At 43.6% G+C, this 19,660-nt stretch overlaps 1 protein-coding gene across 6 annotated transcripts in view; it reads left to right on the top strand.

Moving 5' to 3' along the window:
• The first annotated feature begins 166 nt into the window (after positions 1-166).
• ELOVL5 (ELOVL fatty acid elongase 5) overlaps positions 167-19,660 on the top strand; it is a 39,540-nt gene continuing 20,046 nt past the window's right edge. For 2 of the 6 annotated variants that reach the window (XM_058834642.1, XM_058834641.1), the window contains exon 1: positions 798-1,053. The gene's annotated coding sequence lies outside the window, so the exon portion shown is untranslated. Of the gene's footprint in view, positions 292-797; positions 1,054-2,249; positions 2,271-4,032; positions 4,055-19,660 lie in introns of those variants that run through there. The other 4 variants (XM_058834638.1, XM_058834640.1, XM_058834637.1 and 1 more) reach the window with 4 other exon arrangements.

Genomic DNA, 19,660 nt, shown 5'->3' with positions numbered 1-19,660 from the left:
CGGGACCTGTTGGACGCGGCGGCTCCGAGCCCCGGGCGGCGGGAGCCCCGCACGAGCCGCTCCCGAGCCACCGCCGCCGCCCGATTGGCTCTTTGCCGCCGTGACGTCATAGCGCCCCTCCGCCGCCGCCCGTGAGCCCCCCGCACCACTCTTACGTCACCGTCAGCCCACGGCCGGCGGGGGGGCGGGACCCGGCGCCCCGCGCCCGCCCCTCGGCCCCGCCCCCGCGGCTCGCAGCGGGACAGACCGGCCGGTGCCGCCCGCTGCCCCCAGCGTCGCCGCCGCCGCCAGGTAGGGCCGCGTCCCCGGCCGGGAGGGAGCGCAGCGCCGGGGCTCCCCGCCCGGAAACGGGATGCGGCGCGGCCACCCGGGCCCGGAGAGGGATGCGGAGGATGAGGGGGACGGGGGCCACGGCGGGCGGGGGGCGCCGCTCCGCGGGGCGCGCAACAAGTGCGGCGGCAGCGCTGGTGGTGCGCGGAGCGGAGAGGGAGCTTGGCGCCCGGCGGGGAGCGGCGGGGCTGCGGCCGGCAGTGGCGGGCAGGCCAACCGGGGAAGGGAGGGGACGGGGCGGCGGAAGGGACGGGGCTCTCTCCGGGAGCGTCTTTTCCCCGGTGCAGTTTAGTCAAAAGCATGATGCAATCCCGCATTGCCATGGATACTGCATCCCGGGCGGCGGCGGCAGCGCCTTCCGCCGTGCGGGGCACGGGGTGGGGTGAAATAACAGGGGCAGGAAGGGAGGAGACCCCGCGCCTCATCCCCCATCCTCGGCCGTAGCTGCCTTCCCGGGGAGCTCGCGGAGGGCTGAGCGCTGCCATGGCCCCAGACAAAAACCCTGACCCATCTTTTTCTGCCGTGGCGGGTGTGTGGGGTGTGCAGCTGAGGCGGCTGCTGCCGGCCGGGGGAGCAGCCGGACGGAGAGGCGGGGTGTTAGCGGAAGGGGTCGTCGGCCTCGGAAGGGAAGGCTGTTACTTCTCCTTCTTCCCTGAGCTCTTGCCCAGCGCCCTGGCCGCTTTAGTGGTTTAGAACTGGAGCCGCTGGCACGGTAGTTCCCGGGTCTGTGTGTGGGACAGGGCAGACGCCGCGTTAGACCAGCGCCCTGGAGATGTGCAGTGCTTCTAAAAGGGGCCGGGCCGTTTTAAAACCTAGATATTTAAAGAGTATGTGCCTTAGGAAATGAGCAGAAAATGAAGGGCAAATGGTAGAAATGTGTCAGTGTGTCAGATGCTTGTGCAGGGACTTTCTTCAAAACTTTATGACTTCGTTTTTATCTGTTCATCTCCTGGAAGCCCTCGGGCACCAGCAGCATTAGAAGCAGTGCCCGGGGTTATGTGAGGTATTGTCTTGGGCAGCATGTTTGCTCCTTCTCTGCCGCGTTTGTTGCTTTTCTGCTCTCGTTCCTTTCCCCTATTCCCAGAGATGCGGCATCTGAGGATTCCGCTCCGAGAGCTTTCCGGTATCGATCTGTGCTATGAGTCTGCAGACAAAAGATCAGTTTTGCAGAGCTGGCAGGAATAGTAGCACCTTGGTTGCTCAGCAAGCAGGGCTCCTGGCAGACGACAAGAGGCGTTTCTCCCTCCGGCAGCTGGGTGCGTTGGCCGCGCCGAGTCCCGGCCGCGGCTGAAAGGCAGTGCTCCGTACGGCTGATTTGTATTCTTCTCAGTGCTTCGCCTGATCTCTGATGCTGTGGGATTCAGTGCCATGGCAGAGTTCTCGTGGCTGTGACAGAAAACTCCAGCAAAGAGCTCAGCCGGCTCCTAGCGATGGGGAGGGAAAACAAGGCAGGGGCATGTCTGCAGTTGGGATCCTTCCCATCAGGAAGTTTCCAAAACCGCTCTGTGGAAATGGAAACACGCCCTGCAGCTGAAACTAGAGGAGGATGAGCGTGCCGGTGTCTCCCGTGGCGGCACAGCCTTTCCCCGGAGTTTTGGGCCGGGTTGCTTCCAGGGTGAGGTTATCTCTGCCACAGCAGATCCCTGCCAGCGTCAGGCAGCCGCGGGCCTGCTGTGAACCGCCGGCTGAAATTATCGCCGGTGGCCGCGGTTGGGTGGAGGGTTTGTGGCTGCGAAGTTTTTGTAGATGCCAGCTAATGGTGCTGCTGCATCAGTATTAAGCTGCTAGCGTAGAGGGAGGGGATTTATTTGGTTTAAATAAGAACTTGTAAATAGCGCTGAGGAGTTTTGGGATGTATTCCACTCTAAGTCATTCTCACTCCTTCAGTGCAGTCGCAGTCCGCGATTATCCTCTGCTGCTAAAATACTCCATAGCTAGAGGTAAGTTCTGGTGCAGGCTCACCGCTGCTAACAGCAGCTGAAGCTGTGTCGGAGAGAGCATGTGGCACACGTGATCGTCTGATGCTGTTTAGCAATAAAAGATGGAGTTTTTTGTATAAGTATTCATATATTTGTGATGCACTAGACATAGTCTGCTTTCAGAGCAGCAAGTATGTACTCTGTACATGTACTCTGGCTGTGGGTAGCTGTATTGCACACAGAGGGAGGATTTTACCTGAAACTTGTGGTACCTGGAGATAGCTGGGGTCAGCTGGGAGATCCCTTCCCAGCTTTATGTGAACTTAGAAGCAGATGAAAAAGACCACTGTGCTGGGTTTGCCGAAGTTAAGCATGGATTTGCCCTCAGGGATGCTGTTGCCAGCTGATACTGGTCAAGAGCAGTAAAAGACATGCCAGAATTTTGCATGACTTTACTGAATTTTGTACAAGGCACACATTACATATGTAATGTATGCTGGAAGCTCCTCTTTGTGTTTTTTATTCATAAGTAGCTAAGTGAATTTGTTATGTGTTCTGACTCCAGTCTCCTGTATTTTAGCGTTCAAATGCAACCAGGGAGAGCAGCAGTGAAATGAATATGCAGTGTGGCTTTATCTTGCAAGCTGACAAAGGTCTAGCTGATGGTCTCTGTGCCTCATGCTGCTTTTTAAAAAATAGCTGCACTTTGTGAGTTAGTGCCTTTTACCTAGCAGCAACTGATCAGATCGTCTATCTTTGGTTAAAACTCATGCATATTTGGTACTTAAACATAGCATCGTTAATGATATTTAGTTTATGTGCTGTCTGACCAGTCTCTGGGTTTACTTATTGCAGTATTTTTAGTAAGTTGATGTTGTTCTTAAATTTCTCAGCACAAAGTCTTTTTGTTGCATTCTTTGTCTTTAGTGCAGCCACACTTGAAATAAAATATTTTGAATTCTCTGGTCTAATCTCTTCTTTGCCTCCTGACTTTCATTTTGTCTTGTTTATAAGGGGAATTAACTCAGAGACGATAAGTTAACAAAAAAAAAGTAAGTTGAAAGTAGTACTCTAGATCCATCAGGCCTCTGGACAGTTCCTTTAATTGCACTTTCTTTTGCAACTTACTAGGAGCAGAATTTTGGAAATATGTTTGAAGATTCAAGTTTTTGGGAATGATGGTGGAACTGACAATATTTTAGGATTTCAGGCTGTCCTGGTGCTCAGATCCAGCAGGCACAGTTGGAGAGCCCAGGGCTAAGCGTGATCCAGAGCTGCCCCTTTGCATACATGCTCCTTGTAAGTGACGTTCAGTTGCTAATTGGTTAAGTGCTCTCAAGTACTGAGCTGACCGCATTCCTTTGCCTTCCTCATTTTTGGGGCAGTAAACATTGCAACATCAAAAGCTTCTGTTTCTGCTGAACTTGGAAAAAAAAGACACTCAGGCAGAGCACAAGGTTAAAATACTTGTCTTCTTCGTTACTCTGGTGGCCTCAGCAACCCTCACTCCATGACGGACAAAGCAGATCTCTCAGTTTATGCTGTCTGTATCCCACCTGAGCAAAATTTTTGGGAGAGAAACAGCAGTTGCCTACAGTGGCGCGTTAAAAAGTGTCATGCCTCTGTATACTCTTGTCCCCTCTGGCCCTCTTGGACTTAGTGCTAAAAGGATGTCACCAGTGAGCATTCATTCTTGCTGCTGCCTGCCTGGTGGGCAGGGCATGAGCAGAGTGGTGGTGTGGAGCAGTGACTGGATGGAAGGGTGGGCTCAGTGCCATGTCAGGTGTCACCCTGCTAGCCACATGGTAGGTAACTTAGCTCTCTACGTCTGGGTTCCCAGCACAGCAGCAGGGAGCCAGAGTGCCTGTGCTGTGCTGAGTTGTTCCCTGTGACAACTTATGCCAGCAAGGCTCTCTTGGACTGAGAAAGCCCTTTGGAGTGAATGGGCTCTTAGTGATGTGTTTGGGGGTTTTTTGGTGGTTTTTTGTTTGTTTGTTTGTTTTTTGGTGTTGTTGGTTTGATGGTATTTGGTTTTTTTCAGTACGTGGAGGTTTTGTACTTTGACTTTGAACTAAGAGAGTCAGGGATGCTCTTTCATTGCTTAAGAGCAGAGCCACAAATACCTCTACCTACTCTTTCTTGGCATGTTGTTTTACTCCTGCTGTCTTAAGATGGATCACAAGCAAAATGTTGGTTCTTCACAGCTACAAAAGCTTCACTTAGATTTGGCAGCTCTTCTTTTAGGGTGTGAAGGAAAATATAGGTAATTATATTGTTTAGTATAACCTCCCCTGCATAAGAACTCATTCCTTTTGTCTTCTTAATGTCAATCTTTTTTTGTTACTTTCTGTCATTACCATGTCCTGAATTAGTTGTGTGGGGGTGAGATCTATAAAACTGTTTAGACATAGGAATACCATGAGGGCTCAGCTCTTGCAGTAGTGCTTTTGTTTTCCTGTTTTTACATTATACAAAATTGCTTTCTTCCAGGCTACAGCCTAAGCTTTTCAAAGCTGTTTTGCTATATAATAGACTGAAGAAATTGATGCTTTCTGCATGATAGTCAGAGCACACTTCTCCATGTGCATACAGACACTTCACAAAACTGGCAATAATCTTTGTAATGTAGTTGCTTATTTGTTTTGTGATTCTTAAATATGTTAAAAATGCAGATTCCTGCAGTTTGTGCACACTAGCATTGAAAATGCTTTTTCCCTTACATGGAAGAACGTACAAGGACAAATTAAAAGGATAATCAATGAATTACATAGAAATTGGTCTGTTTAAAAACTTTTTTCCAGGTCAGATTGTTTCACTATGACCTTTCCTAAGGCTGTTTAAATTTGGTATTGCAGCAATACGGTTAATAGAGCATTGCTTAGGCTGACATCCCTGCAGTTCCTGAGTGCTGATTGGTAAAAGTGATTTATATCTGTGTTTCTGAGGGCACCAAAGCTTGTCCACATCATCTGACAGAACAGCAGTTACATCTTTGTTTGGTGAGGATAATGCAAACAGTGACATTAATTGATTTTTTTGATTGACAAATAAATGCTGCCTTCAATCTTATGGAAAGAACTTGTAGAGTTGCTGTTGACTGTGTATGCGTTGGGTCTCTGCATATCTATTTAATGAAATTAATCTTCTGAAATTTATTGCCTTGGTTTCTCTGTTTGTGTTTTGGCATTTAGAACAGATTATCTTACAGGGCAAATAAAAGCACAAGAGCAGGCTTGTCTGAAGTATGTAGTTGGTAAATGGTTTCCTGCTGTATTGGATGCATTGGAGAATTATTTAGTTTTTTTTGATTAAATAGTTGACTCGCATGAAACAAAAATAAACCTCCTTACCAAGTGTAGAGATTCTACAAAAAATGCATGCTGCAATTGTCACTTCTCCATAAACAAATGAATCATGCTACTTATGCTGAGCTCAGTGCCATGAATTGAGGTGGCACTGGCATCCCACTGCAACTGGGTATTTTTCATGCCCTTATTAAAACTTGATTAACTGTAGAGGTTGTGTTTCATTAATGATAGCTTTGTTAATGACCAGTGGTGTACTGGGCAGGTAGAAATATACAGACATTTCATGAACTTGTATTTAAGCTAAAGCTGTCTGTATTTAATTGACGTCTGTCAAAACTTTATATCAAACATTTGCCTGCCAACTGATCTGCTTTGGGCAGTAACTAAATATGCTGAGTTGCCCTAACATTTACAGGAGATAAAACTTGATTGTGCAATAAAGCAAATGTGGAATAAACCTTTTTTCCTGCGTTTTCAAATCGTGCCTTGCACTTTGATCCCTACATAACCCTCTTCTCTGAGACTCTGGGTCAGTGATTTGAACAAAGATTTGCTATCGCTTGGAAGCGCTCCTTTCCCTCTTGACCTTGAGAAAACTCTTTCTCTTCTTGCCAGCTGTCTTTGCAGTGACTGGAGGGTGATTGCTTTCTTCCTATGTGCATGTTCAGGCTCTCTGCTGTAAAACACTTGATTTCAAAAAGGATGTAGTCTTGATTTCAGGTAACACTCCAGCTTTTCTGTTTGCCAGTGGGAGGTTTTGTTGGTGTAATCTTAAGGAGGTTATCAGGGTTAGACAAAACTAACAAGTATTGATTCACAGAATAATGTTGTTTAGTTTATTAAACCTAATACCCCTCATATGTTTAGCTAGTTAATTCATAAGCAGGCAAGTTTGCCATTTTTCTTTTTTTCTTTTCTCCCTCACTGTTTTTGCTGTTAAAAGTTTTCTGGGAAGCATTTCAGGCTAAAGCAGTATTTCTGCTGTGCCTGTGTTGATTAAAGAGCCCTTAGCAAGTGCTAGCTGTGGGAAAATGCCTTCTTCCCTTAGAGATCATATGGTTAAGGTTTGGAGCGGACCACAACTTTGTGGAGGAACAGTTCCTCTGCTGAGTTAAAACCATGACACCTATATTTAAATAGACATCTTGAAGCATTTAGAAATTAATAAAAGAAATCTGCTTACATTTGCCAGTGCTGTATCATTGTCAACATAGTGGTCTGAATGTAGAGGTCTAGTCCTTGAGCTGATCCTGTGTCCTCAGGTTTGGGTTCACTTGAGACAGCAAAGATTTGGGAAACTATAGACGTTTATACTTTAATCTATGAAGGCTTCCCTTCAGATATGCTATTTCTATGCACATAATTGAATCAGAAAGCTTCAGTTAACCTTTTCCTGAAGGAATATTTCCTGCTCTTGGGTTACTTTAAAAAATACTAGTGTTTTGAATCATCTCCTTGCCAAACAGTAGGGACAACCTTTGACTTAAATAACAATAATTAAACCTTTAACTGGTTAGGAGGATGACATTCTTCAATGTTTAACATCGCCCTGCCCTTTAGAAAAAGAAACTTGAGAAACCTTTTTGCATGTTGAAGTTCAAATGTCACGTTACGTGGGGTGCATGGCCTGCGTGTTTGCCGGAAACCATCTGTGGGGTCAGTTCATTCACATGGCTGCTCACATAGTTTTGAGGAAGGGCTTGTGTGGTAGCTGCAGGCCACTGTTGGGAGAGGCACACAAATCTGGATTTGGCTGGATTTGAAGGATACAGTGAAAGTTGTGCTTGTGTTTTATGTATGTGCTTCTGTGGATTGCAGGACAGCAGATGCTTATGGTGAATGTCTGATTGTGGTTTGGTGGTTCATTCCTGTTTTGCAGTACTGACGTGGAAAGGTTGCTCTTAGCTGATCACAGACCCTGTGAACTGGTGCAGACTCAGCTGGTTGTCCTAAATTAGGGTCATGCATTTATCCCTTGCATCATACATTTATCCCTTGATTCATTTGGTATACAGTGGCCTTTTGGCATGTTGTTAAGGTTTGCATTAATCTTGTAAGTGTGACTTGTGCATGCATAAAGCCTCATTAATGGGGAAAATACCTGCGTTTGTACAACATGGTGCATAATGTTCTTTTTTTATTAACGTATGTGATATAGTGACAGAAAGTAAGCTGCCAGTCCAGTAGGCCTGGTTACTTATGGATTTTTTTTCTCTGCCTCTGTAACACGCCTAAGCAGAAAAGCCTCTTTCAAAAGATTTGAGCAGGTTCTTTCATATTTTTTTTTAATTCTGACTTGTTTGCCACCCAGAAGGCACAGCTTAGACCATGGTTGCATCTGCAGCCTGTTTGCTCTGGCTGTAGGAGGGCTAGCTGGGTTTGCCAGGCCCCAGGCACCGGACTAAGCCATGGGCTGGGAAGTTTTATGTGTCTCCATCACCATCTGCAAGAGCTTAAAACACAGTGTAAGGACTAGAGAAGAACACAAGTGCAAGGGAACACCAACAATATAGTGTGCAAGATGCTTACACAGAGATTGACAGAGATGGTCCTGAACAAGTCAGTAAGGAGTACTGCATTTGTTTGCTTAGTTAAAAATGAGGAGTAAAATAATAGTAATTCAGGTAATTATGGAAAGCCCACTGTGCTTCAGTGTAGATCATTGCCCTGCTAATCCATGAGTTGTTGCTGCTGCCTGTACTTTCTTATAGGTAAAAACTGCATGGCTGTAAGTCATGCAAGTCTAAGTTTTTAGAGTTGATGGTGTCAGACCACTTGTCATGTGAGTTTAAATAGTAAGAGCTCTGTGTCCTAGTTCCATCTGGAATAATTTTCTTCTTAGTAGCTGGTACAGTGCTGTGTTTTGGGTTTCGTATGAGAATAATGTTGATAACACACTGATGTTTTAATTGTTGCTGAGCAGGGTGGACTCTAAATCAAGGACTTTTCAGTGTTCCATGCTCTGCCAGTGAGCAGGTGCATAAGAAACTGGGAGGAAGCCCAATTAGGACAGCTGACCCAGACTGGCCAGAGGGATATTCCATACTGCAGAATGTCATGGTCAGTGTATAAACTGAGGGGAGTTGGCTGGGAGGACAATAGCTGCTCAGGGATTTGGTTGGGTATCAGTCAATGAGTGGTGAGCAATTGTATTGTGCATCACGTGTCTTTCTTGGATTTTATTCCTCTCTCTCTCTTTTTGTTATCTCCTTTTTCATTATTATTAGTTCTGTTGTTATTGTAATTGTTAATTTTAGTTCATTTATTAAATGAATGTTCTTATCTTAACCCACAGACATTACCTTTTTCTGATTCTCTCCTCTCTTCCATCAGGTCTGCAGAGGGGTGAGCAAGCAGCTGTGGGGTGTTATTTACCAGCTAGAGTCAAACCATGACACTCTGTCCTCTGGTTCTGCAGTCTTCATTAGGTTCCCAAGTAATATTCCAGAGGCCATACCTGATTCTCTGTTTTTACTTGACAGGTTCCCAGAACCTCTAACTTTTTTATTCTTTTTTTAGCCCTTTCAAAACCATCATCATCTCCCTTTGAAGTGCACAAAAGCAGGCTGCAAGTCTGGTCATGCCTTGCAGAATAAAAATAATGTCTTTTGGTACTTCTTTGTATTGATTTCTTGTTCTATCAGCACTGCTAAGTGGTTGCATTATGGTGCAGGAAAGGACTGATAATGTTGTTTTCAAATTTTTTTTTTTAAGTCTGTTTTAATTGGCTCATACTTTGTAAATTCAGTGCTGGACTTGTTTAGATCAGAGACTCAAATCTAAACTCTAGTTGAACAATTGCAGAGCTATGATGAATTTCCAGTTGTGCAGACTGAATGCTTCCTGGTTTCAAAAAACACGTCAGGCTCAAACAATGCATCAGCTCAGGTATCAGTTGCATGTAGCACACTGCAGTTTTCGAAGCATCTGTGGGATTGACTTTCTGTCTTAACATATACATTTAAGAAGCTGTTAAAATATATTTTTGCATCCTGAAGAATGAGAAACAGAGATATTTCTCTGTGAGAACACAGTAATGTTGGCAGGTTTTAACTGCACTTTACAGAGTATGAAAAACAATCCTCTTGGAGTGTTTTATTTACATCCTTTAGTGCTGTGTTGCCTTCAAAGGAGAAATGCATGGCCTTGGAAGATGACCATCTTTGAACCTGCAGTGACTGAGTGGGCAATTGCACATGTGAAGAAGCCTAGCAGAGAAGTGATGTAGTTTTCTGCTCTTCTCCCTACTTACTTTTTTGTTGCTGCACCTTTTTACACTTTCATATGTCTGTCTGTATCTATTTTTCAGTCTTTGCTTTTTAAAATCTTACTCACCAAACACCCTGTAGGGTTGTTTTGCAGAACAGAGGAGCAAGGCTGGGTTTTGCGTTGAACCAGTGAAGAAGCTCTATCAGCCATTGGTGGTTCTGGCACATCCTCACTTGCAACATCATTGCTCTTCTAAGATCCTTACCAAATTCCCACCTAAGCTGTCAGTACTAACCTGAGAGCAGAAACATTAACAAAATTTTTTTGCTAGTTTTTAATTTTTGTTTTTTTCCCTACACTTATTCCTCCACCACATACCAGTTCCAGTGTGGGGATATGGACTTGAGCATTTAACTTCCTGGTTGAGAATAACAGGTCTGTTTAATTGAAAGGTCCTTTTGCTGCTGTTTGGTTTAGAGATGACACATCTATGTGGAGGGTTTGTATTACACAAAGATAAAATCATTGTGGAAAAATAACCTGCAACTACAGAAATGGTGCTTTGATACTTAAAATATTGCTTAATGAAAGAGTTTTTTGCATAAAAACGTGTTTTGCTTTTAGCATACAGTAAAAATAGAGATGTGGTAGTGGTGACATTCCAGAGGGGAAGACTTTCAGAGAGCTGCTGACATGAATAAGAAATTTAATTGCCTGAAACATTTTTCTGTATCCTACACAGTCAATGCAAAACATGTATGAAATAGGTGCGCTCAGAATGTGCAGGGTTTACTTGCTGAGCAACTTTTAAGATGTTGACATTTTTATAATTAATGTGCAGAGTCTTAATATAGAGGCTGAAAAGCACGTCTTTTGCCCTGAGTTTAAAGAGCTTTACAAGTGTTGCTGATGAAACATGACTTGACTCTGTCCTTTCACTCCTGGCAGAATATGAGTACATATAAAATACACTGTAAGTTAGGTTTTCACTTATGCTGCATTGTTTCTTATGTGTAAAGCACTTTGGGCATCAAATAAAAAATATTTGGTATTATCAGAAAGTCAACTTCCCATTGAAATTTAGTCTTGGGAAACTCAAGGTTTGTCTCAAGTCACTAGTAAGGTTGTTGTTTCTTACAATATAACATACAAGGCTGAGAATTAAAGGAGATTCTTCCCCTCTGTCCTCAAGGCCCTCAGCTGCAGGCTGGCCAGGGTGTAGCAAGAGATTTTGGTCATATTCACTCTCTGGTTAGCTTTTTATTTCAATCTTTTTCCGTGTATTTATTTTAATTAGCACTGTTTCTGTTGGAATACTTTAGTGGTGTTTAGATTGAATAAAACATTCAAGTTGCCTTTTCTTGAAAGAAACATTTTGTTGGTTCTTCATGGGTTTGGTCTCTTGATGGTTAAGTTTTTCCCCATTCCCACACCTGACCTGCCATGAGACCATCCTTAGTCCTGTAGTTTTCAAGACAGAAGCAGGCTAACACATCCTAACGTCTACCTCTTTCATAGTTTGAACATATCAAGATTGGGTTTTTTGTTGTTTGCTTTTTACAGTGCAGTAATTTGTCACTTCATACTGCTACAATTATATTTAAGAAATCTTCTAAGTTATCTCTGTGTGACATATCCTGTATGACCTTTTGTTATTTTGTGTGTTCTTTTTTCTGCAAATTTTGTACTTTTCACTAGAACCATTCCTATATGTAAAATGATGATTGTGCAATGCATTTTATTTTGGCCTCCTCTTAATAGCATTTTAGAGTTCTGCATTAGGCATTCTACCTCTTCCATTTTGTCTGTTTCATTTGCCTTTCTTTTTGCCATGGTTCCTTGCTGGGTGCGGTGTGATGGCTTTGCTCATCTTCAGCCATGTAAGACCTCTTCATCACCCACGTGTCTGCGTCATGCTACTGCTTCTCCTGCAGTAAATCAGTAGTGGGATGGACCCAGCTGAAAGCTGATCTTCTTGCCTGGTTGGTTTCTTTGGCGCTACCTTAGTTTTTCCAGGCTCCTTCCATCCAGGCAGGGTGGGGAGTAGGGAAGGAATGAAAGCAGCCTTACAGAACTGTCAAATCCATTCTTGTCTGTTCCTTGTTACTGCACATGCCCTGGCTATGTACATGGTTATATGGTTATGGTTATAGAGTGGACCAGGCTGAATGGAGAAGCTAGAGCAAGGATCAGGTGATGTGGTGACTCTGAGCCTGAGGGTTGCTGGTGGGCATGAGCTGGCATCACAACTGGATGGATAGAGATGCTTATCTGTAGGAACAAGTAAGATGCTGAAGATGTTTAAGAGGCTTTACACACACAGTGAGGCAGAGGAGGCATGTCTGGTGCCCTCTTTTCCAGGGGACTGCTGCCCTGCAGAGAATGGGATAGCTACAGGGTTGGGAAGGAAACCTGCAGCTTGCCTGCTGTTTGGGTGGATATTGCTTTGTCCCTGTATTTAAAGCAGATATATTACATCAGGTTACAATGCTGACCCTGCCGTTGCACCAGTGCTTGTGAAAGTATGAAACAAATGTGGCAAAATTTTCTGCATCTGGTTGCTGGAGCTGGGGATTCAGTTTAGCTGTGTTCTTCCTTGGAACAGATTTTAATGGCAGCAGGGTTTTCACTACACCAAGGATTTGATACCTCTTACTGGAAGAAAAGAGTGGTTAAACTTTGGAGGAAAGGTACTTATTTTCCTGGAATTCACTGCCTGACTTCTGCAGGTAACTGAAGCCTTTATATTATGAGCTTGCAGAAAATATCTTGGAAGTTGCCAGATAGGTGGTGGTTTTTTTCCTCCAGTAGTCTATTTAAAGTTCATAGAAAGAGTAAGTGATAAGATCGCACACAGCGGTACCATTACAGAATTTACTTTAAATTGGTTGGCTGGTCTTTCTACCCTTAAAACAAATAATAAAATATAAGAAACCACAGTACTTGCCTCCTGGAGCGGGGTCTTTTGATGAAGTAACATTTCAGAAAGTGCTGCCAAAATCAAACAACGGACATGTGCAGGGACCAATGCTTTCCTTGCTAACTACTCCAGGAGTCAGTCCTCTTTCAGGGGCCTTTTTTACAGCAGTGATTTGATACACAAAAATTTGCTGATTCTCAGCAGAAGTTGGTTTGACATGGGCCTGGTGCAGGCAAGGATGTTCAGCTCCTTAGGATTCACCAGGGTTTTCAGCCCTGAGCTGCTCTATAGAACTGCCGTCAGCTGGCTGTGTGGTTTTGGCAACAATAACAATTTACAGATGTATGAAGTACAAGATGGGAAAGATGTGGGGAAATGATCTGACAAATGCATTTGTAAGCAGTCTCCTGTCTCTTTATTTTCTGTCCCTATGTCTTCACTTTCAGTACTTGTGCATCTTGGGCAGGAGGAAGGTCAAAAACTTGCTTTGTATAGCTTTAGCACCTTTATCCTTTAGAAAATCAGTTACATCTTAAACGTAGTTGATTCTCTTTAATAATGACCCTATTTTTTTTTACTATTTTGAAGGCGAGAGTTTTAACAGGGTACATAGTGGTTAGGATTCTGTCCTGAGCAGCACGATGCCATGGCATAACACTTCTACCTAATTTTTTTTCTTTTAATTCTCAGAGTGGTGGGAAAAGGAGGATTTTTTTTTGTACCTCCTTCTATTTAAAGCCAGCTATCATTCATACTTGCCTGACCTCTGTTAGTACTGTTTACTTATGTATGATGGTAAAGTCTGGCATGATGTTTAGCATCTTAAAATGAAGGCACCAAGCTGCAGCCACACAGGGTCTCACAGGTGTACAGGCAGAACAGAGAAAAGTTTTAAAATTTATTTCTCATAGCATGGCTAACTGTATGAAGAAATGTCAGCAAGGCAAGCAGTAGGGTGCATTTATAGTGCCATTATGCATCTTTTGTTCTTTTAGGTAAAAGTATAGAAATTCACTTGTGTTGAGGAATGTAACTATTTCAGTGCATTGCATGTAATTTTGTGTGCTAGGGCTCACCAGAAAATTTCACTACTCCCACAGCACTCCAGGTATGACCCCACAAGCACAGGAAATAGAGTAAGCACACAAATAAATACTTAACATACTGTAACTTGCCTAAGGGTGACTTGTTTGTATGCTTTTTCAGTGTGATCTGGTTTCCAAAACACAAGTGGTCCTCTGAAAGGTGTCAGTTACCCACCTGAACACAGGGGTTGTAGTTTCACATCTTAGCAGGGCATCTTAATTCAGGTTTTATGTGCACTCTTATCCCTGTACAAGTCAGATTTGCATGGTGTAGCATTACCTTTGTGACTGTCACACTCAGCTTTCATGTCTTCTAATTCCTCCACTTTTTATTGGATTGCTCTATCTAGTCAGCATGCAAACCTGAGATAACCTTTTTATAGCTAAGCCTTGTTTACAGGATAACCGCACACACCCATTTTTTGCTTTCTACAGTGTTTCACATGTGCAGGAGAATTTTAATTACTTCTATAGATTAGAATGCAAGCTTTCATGTGTCAGGCTACTAAATGCAAAGAGTTTTATTCTTGAGATGTCCCCTGGGTTCAGAGCTCAGTGCAGGATTTTGGCATGAGGAGTGGGCAGGTGGATGATAAATGTTCTTGGTGTTCAGGTTTGGTGCTGCAGCTGTGGGGTGTTGGAGGAAATGAGTGACATGTGGAGAGACAGTCACACTTGTCACTCCTTTTTGTCCTACTTCTTTTTAAATTTTATTATGCAATTATGAAGCATGGGCATTTAAAGAAAAGGTGAGTTGAAGCTTATTGTCTTGAGTACATAGTGCTCTTGAATGTAGTGGTCATGCAAGACTGTGCTTCTCCATCCTTGGTCCTACTTGCTGTAGTCTCATTGGTTCTGTTGTTAGAAAATGCAACATTTCCACCAAGAAGGCTCATTAAAATAGGCTTTGGGGACTGTAGCTTTATTTTTCTCCTGTGGAAGTATAAAGTTGATTTGAATGAAGTACACAGACAGAGATTACAGGAATCCCATTAATAAAGGAGAGAAATTTTTTTCAGATTTTCTTGCAGGTGGCTTTTGAATAGAAGAAATGAGACCAGAAATGAAAGGTAAAATCCTTATGACCCTCTGGACTTTGCTTTTTTCCCTTCATCTTCTCAACTCCCTTTAGCTTCCCAGGCCTTCTGAGGCTAATTTTCCATTGTGAGCTGCAGCTAACAGTGTTATCACAGAATAAGCTGAGGTGAAACAGGCCCACAAGGATCATCAAAGGCCAACTCCTGGACACAGCACAGTCCCCAAGAGTCACCTCATGTGCCTGAGAGCATTGTCAAGCACTTCTTAAGCTCTGTCAGGCTTGGTGCTGTGACCACTTCCCTGGAGAGCCTGTTCCAGTGCCCAACCACCCTCTGGGTAAAGAACCTTCTCCTGATATCCAACCTAAATCTCCCTTGGCACAACTTCAGGCCATTCCCTCAGGTCCTGTCACTGTCACCACAGAGAAGAGATCAGTGCCTGCCCCTCCTCCTCCCCTCACAAGAAGCTGTAACTGCAGTGAGGTCTCCCCTCAGTCTCCTCCAGGCTCCAGCCACTCCTCATATGGCTTTCCTTCAAGGCCCTTCACCATCTTTGTTGTCCTCCTTTAGACGCTCTCTAATAGTTAAAATATCTTTTTCATAGTGTGGCACCCAAAACTGCCCCCAGCACTGCAGGTGAGGCTGCCCCAGTGCAGAGCAGAGTGGGACAATCCCCTCTCTTGCCCCACTGGCCATGCTGGGCCTGATGCCCCCAGGACAGCGCTGACACTCCTGGCTGCCAGGGCACTGCTGACTGATACTGAACTTGTAATCGACCAGGACCCCCAAGTTCCCTTGTTTCCCCAATTGCAATACCAGCACAGCTTTTGTAAAAAGATGGAGCTTCATATTCAAGAAGTGGCTGTTAATAAACATTGCCCATAGTGCCTAGCGAGGGGACATTTGGAGCAAAGCTGCCTAGCAAACACTGCGCTTTGGCTTTCCTTACAAAAAGTCAACTTGTTCCTCTTGTGCCATGTACATATTCTCCCTGTTTTCATCTAACCTAGTTTGCTACAGATACTCTCTTCTGTTTCAATAATAATTAAAAAAAACACAAACAGAAGCAGTTCTTAAACCGTAGGCAGAAGTTCTCTGCAGTGTCATTGCTGTATATTACAATTACAGCAGTTGAAATAAACCTGCATACTTCGACTTTTCTTCCTCCACATTTTATTTCTGTAAATACTCCTTCAGTCTTGACTGTATTGTTCTCACAGCACCAGGCTGTAAGCTGGCAGCAGTGAGGAGGTTTCCAGTATCACAGTGCTGGTGTATGGGCATAGTGCTTGGGCACAGGATATACCCCCTTGAACACTTTATTTCAGGAAAATGCATGCTCTTGTGAAAACCATAGCACTGAGTGATGCCAGGTCTGCTGTTGCTAAGGGGGGCTTTGCAGCATGAAATGTCCTTGTTTGTAGATGGATGCTAGATGCATCCTTCTGGCATATAGAGACAGTCATGAACATTTTCCTGTGATTCTAAGTACTTCCATGGGTGTGTTTGTTTTCTTGCTTCCAACTTTTTCTTCCTGCTTGGCCATCACCATTAGTATTTTTCCTCTGTCTGAAGTCATTGCACGCTGTATCAAGAGCTGTTGAGTGCAAGGGGATGAATTTTGTGCGAGTGTTCTAATCCTAGGATAGCCAGATCTTAATTTGCGCTATTTTAGGTCTGCTGAAGGTGTAAATAAAATTGCAAGGACCTATTATTTCTCTTAACTATCTGAAGATCATTAGATTCTCATTTCATGAAGTATTATGTAGTGAATGCAATTAGTTACTCTGTTTTGCAGTATCCTTTCTTGTATTTATTTCTGTTCTGTAAAATACTTTATTACCACATCTCTGCTTATGTAATAAGGTAACCATTACTGAAGGATTTGAGGGAATAAAATTAAAGAAGTAATGTCATGAAAATATGTATGAATATACATACATATATATATATATTTGTAATGTCATAACATTGCTTCTGTACATTTCCCTCTATATATACCCCTGCCCAAAGTCTTCCTTTACCCATGCATTTTCAAATGGTTTGAAATCCCACTGAGGTTAAACTGTTTGAAACTAGCTTCTCTCCTTTGTTCCACATTTGTCACGCTTCCCTGAATTTTATACAAATTATTTATTTCTAAACTTCCTTATGCTGGTGCTGCTGGTGAGTGTGAAAGCTCAGCATTGTGGGTCCTGATGTATCAGCAGCAGGCTGGAGGGCTTGCTGCTGATGCAAGGGGGCCAAAAATCTGAATCACATTGCTAAAGATAGAGATGCAAAATAAAGTTTAAAAAGCTTCTTGTATTTTAACGAAACTAAAGTGCAAAATCCTCAGCACTCATGCTTCAGCTGGTTTCCCATAAAATAAATATACCTACACTTTCAGATCAGAATAAACTGTAGTCCATATTGAAGTCCTTCTTACTGCTAACATTAAGCATGGTTGGGACCTAAGAGTGTATTCAGAAAGTGAAGGGTAATCTGGAGTTGGCAGGAAGTTGAAAGGCAAAGGGAACGCGTTCAAGGGGCGGTTAAGGCTTGGGGAATAGAAAGAAGAAACTGGGAGGCTGGCAAATGCACAGAAAGCAGCTGACAGCTTTGATTATCAGTGCTGTCTTCCAGTTCTCAAGCAGCCGAGCGTTTTCAATTCCAGTACATCTACAAAAGCAAACAGCAATGTGGTCGTTGGTTTTTGGAAGAGGGATAGTTTTTACTTTTGGAGGAGGAAAAAGAGGAGTCACCTCTGCAGTGGCAGGGACTGGGAAACATTACTTTAAAGAGAAAACACAAATCAAGACTTCCAAAAGCAAGTGCCTAAATTTAGGCTTTGAAGTCCTAATTTAAGAACAGAGAAAGTGGCTGTTTTCCAAACAGGCTGAGCAGCCAGGCTTGACAGCATATTTTTCTCAGAAGCCAGAACAATTATTTAGATGCCTATTTTGGGGATTTTATTGGAACTCAAGTTCAGGAACTTAGCTGTGAAAACTGGGATCTGTTTCAGGGAGTTCTTCAGCAGCAGGGTGAGCACTGGAGGATCCATCTGAAAGGGAACAGGCTCCCAGTGCTTTGAGCTTTCAGCTTAAAATGGGTTTTTTTTTGCTGTTGTTTGATTTGCTTAAAAAGGGTGCCATGGGACAGAAAGCAAACCTTTATATTTTTGTGCATCTTCTTTACACCTGGAAAGTTACTCCAAGAAGAAATTCAACAAACACCATCAAAATATGATGAAGAGTTATTAGATTACTTCATAGCATAAACCCTCTAGAATGCATTTTCTGTGGAAAGCGTAGGAGAGAATTTCCTTTGAAGGGCAGAAGCTGGTTGAAATCTCCAGTATGTAGTAGCCATTTCCTCAGAGAGTAGTTATATGCATTAGAAGAGCAGGCTGTCAATGCTGGTAGCCTGTATGAAACACTTTATTTAAATAAATTTTTAAAATGTATTCTACAAGAAAAACATGTTTATGTGTAGGCTTTGAACTATATTTTTGATTGTCACATCAAGAAGCACTGGGGGCTATCCGTGCCTGGAGTGAGTGGCAGGCCAGAGCTTCACATCTTCTGCCCAAATACATGGGTGGTTACGGGACCATGGTGTTTGTTTCAGCTCATAGTGCCAGAAATGAACCCAGGATGTCAAATGATCTGTGGATGTCCAAAAAAAACTGTCCATCAAAATCCAGAGGATTATTGAAAAAGTAGTATTTTAATGATGTTGCTCGATCTTATTGGGGCAAGGTGCAAGTTTACCCTTTGTTATGTTTGTGTTGCAGAATTAAATTCCAGTAATTTTGTTTGTGTAAAGCATCAGATAGGGGTTTTTAATGGATTATATATGTGGACTTGAAGGAGTAAAATGTCTTCCAGATTATAAGCCTGAATGCTTCCAGACTCTGATCCAATTTTCCCTGGTCAAGTGCCTTACTGCACTGATAAAATCTGGTGGCAGAAAGGATGATTTCTTTCTCCATTGTAGAAAGGCAGGTTAGGAAAAAATAACTGGTGTATACAGAGGTACATGTTTTAAAAAGCATTGTCTGGCCTAATTGGGTCTTTTTTTTTTCTGACTGTAGGCACTGAATGCTATGGATGTCATTGGTCATTTTCTACAAGGCCTTTGACGCAGTCCCCCACAATATCCTTCTCTCTAAATTGGAGACATGGATTTGGTGGGTGGATTGTTCACTGGAAAAGGAATTGGTTGGATGACCACATCCAGAGGTTAGTGGTCAGTGACTCAGAGTCCTGATGGACAAAGTGGTGTCCCTCAGGGGTCCGTAGTGGGACCAGTACTGTTTAATGTCTCCATCAGTGAGTGACATGGACATTGGGATTGAGTGCACCCTCAGCAAATTTGCCAACAGCACCAAGCTGAATAGTGTGGTTGACATGCCTAGGGTGCCATCCAGAGGGACCTGGACAGGCTCAAGAAGTGAGCCTTGGGAGCCACAGTGAGGTTCAACATGGCCAAATGTAAAGTCCTGTACTTAGGCTGGGGAAGTCCAGAACCATCATTATGGTTTGGGAGATGAAGGGATTGAGAGCAGCCCTGCTGAGAAGGGCTTGGGGGTGCTGGTACAGGAGAGTTGGCAATATGTACTTGCAACCCAGAAAGCAAATTGTGTATTGGGCTGCATCAAAAGGAGTATGGCCAGTAGGATGAGGGAGGGGATTCTGCCCCTCTGCTCTGGTGAGACCCCACCTGCAGTGCTGCATCTAGCTCTGGGATCCTCAGCACAGGAAAGATATGGACATATTAGAGTGGATCCAGAGGAGGTTAGAGAGCTGTAGCACCTCTCCCTATGGAGGCAGACTGAGAGAGTTGGGGCTGCTCCGCCTGGAAAAGAGAA

The sequence above is a fragment of the Poecile atricapillus genome, chromosome 3, assembly GCF_030490865.1.
Source record: "Poecile atricapillus isolate bPoeAtr1 chromosome 3, bPoeAtr1.hap1, whole genome shotgun sequence".
NCBI lineage: Eukaryota > Metazoa > Chordata > Aves > Passeriformes > Paridae > Poecile > Poecile atricapillus.
This window is presented reverse-complemented; position numbering and strand designations above follow the sequence as displayed.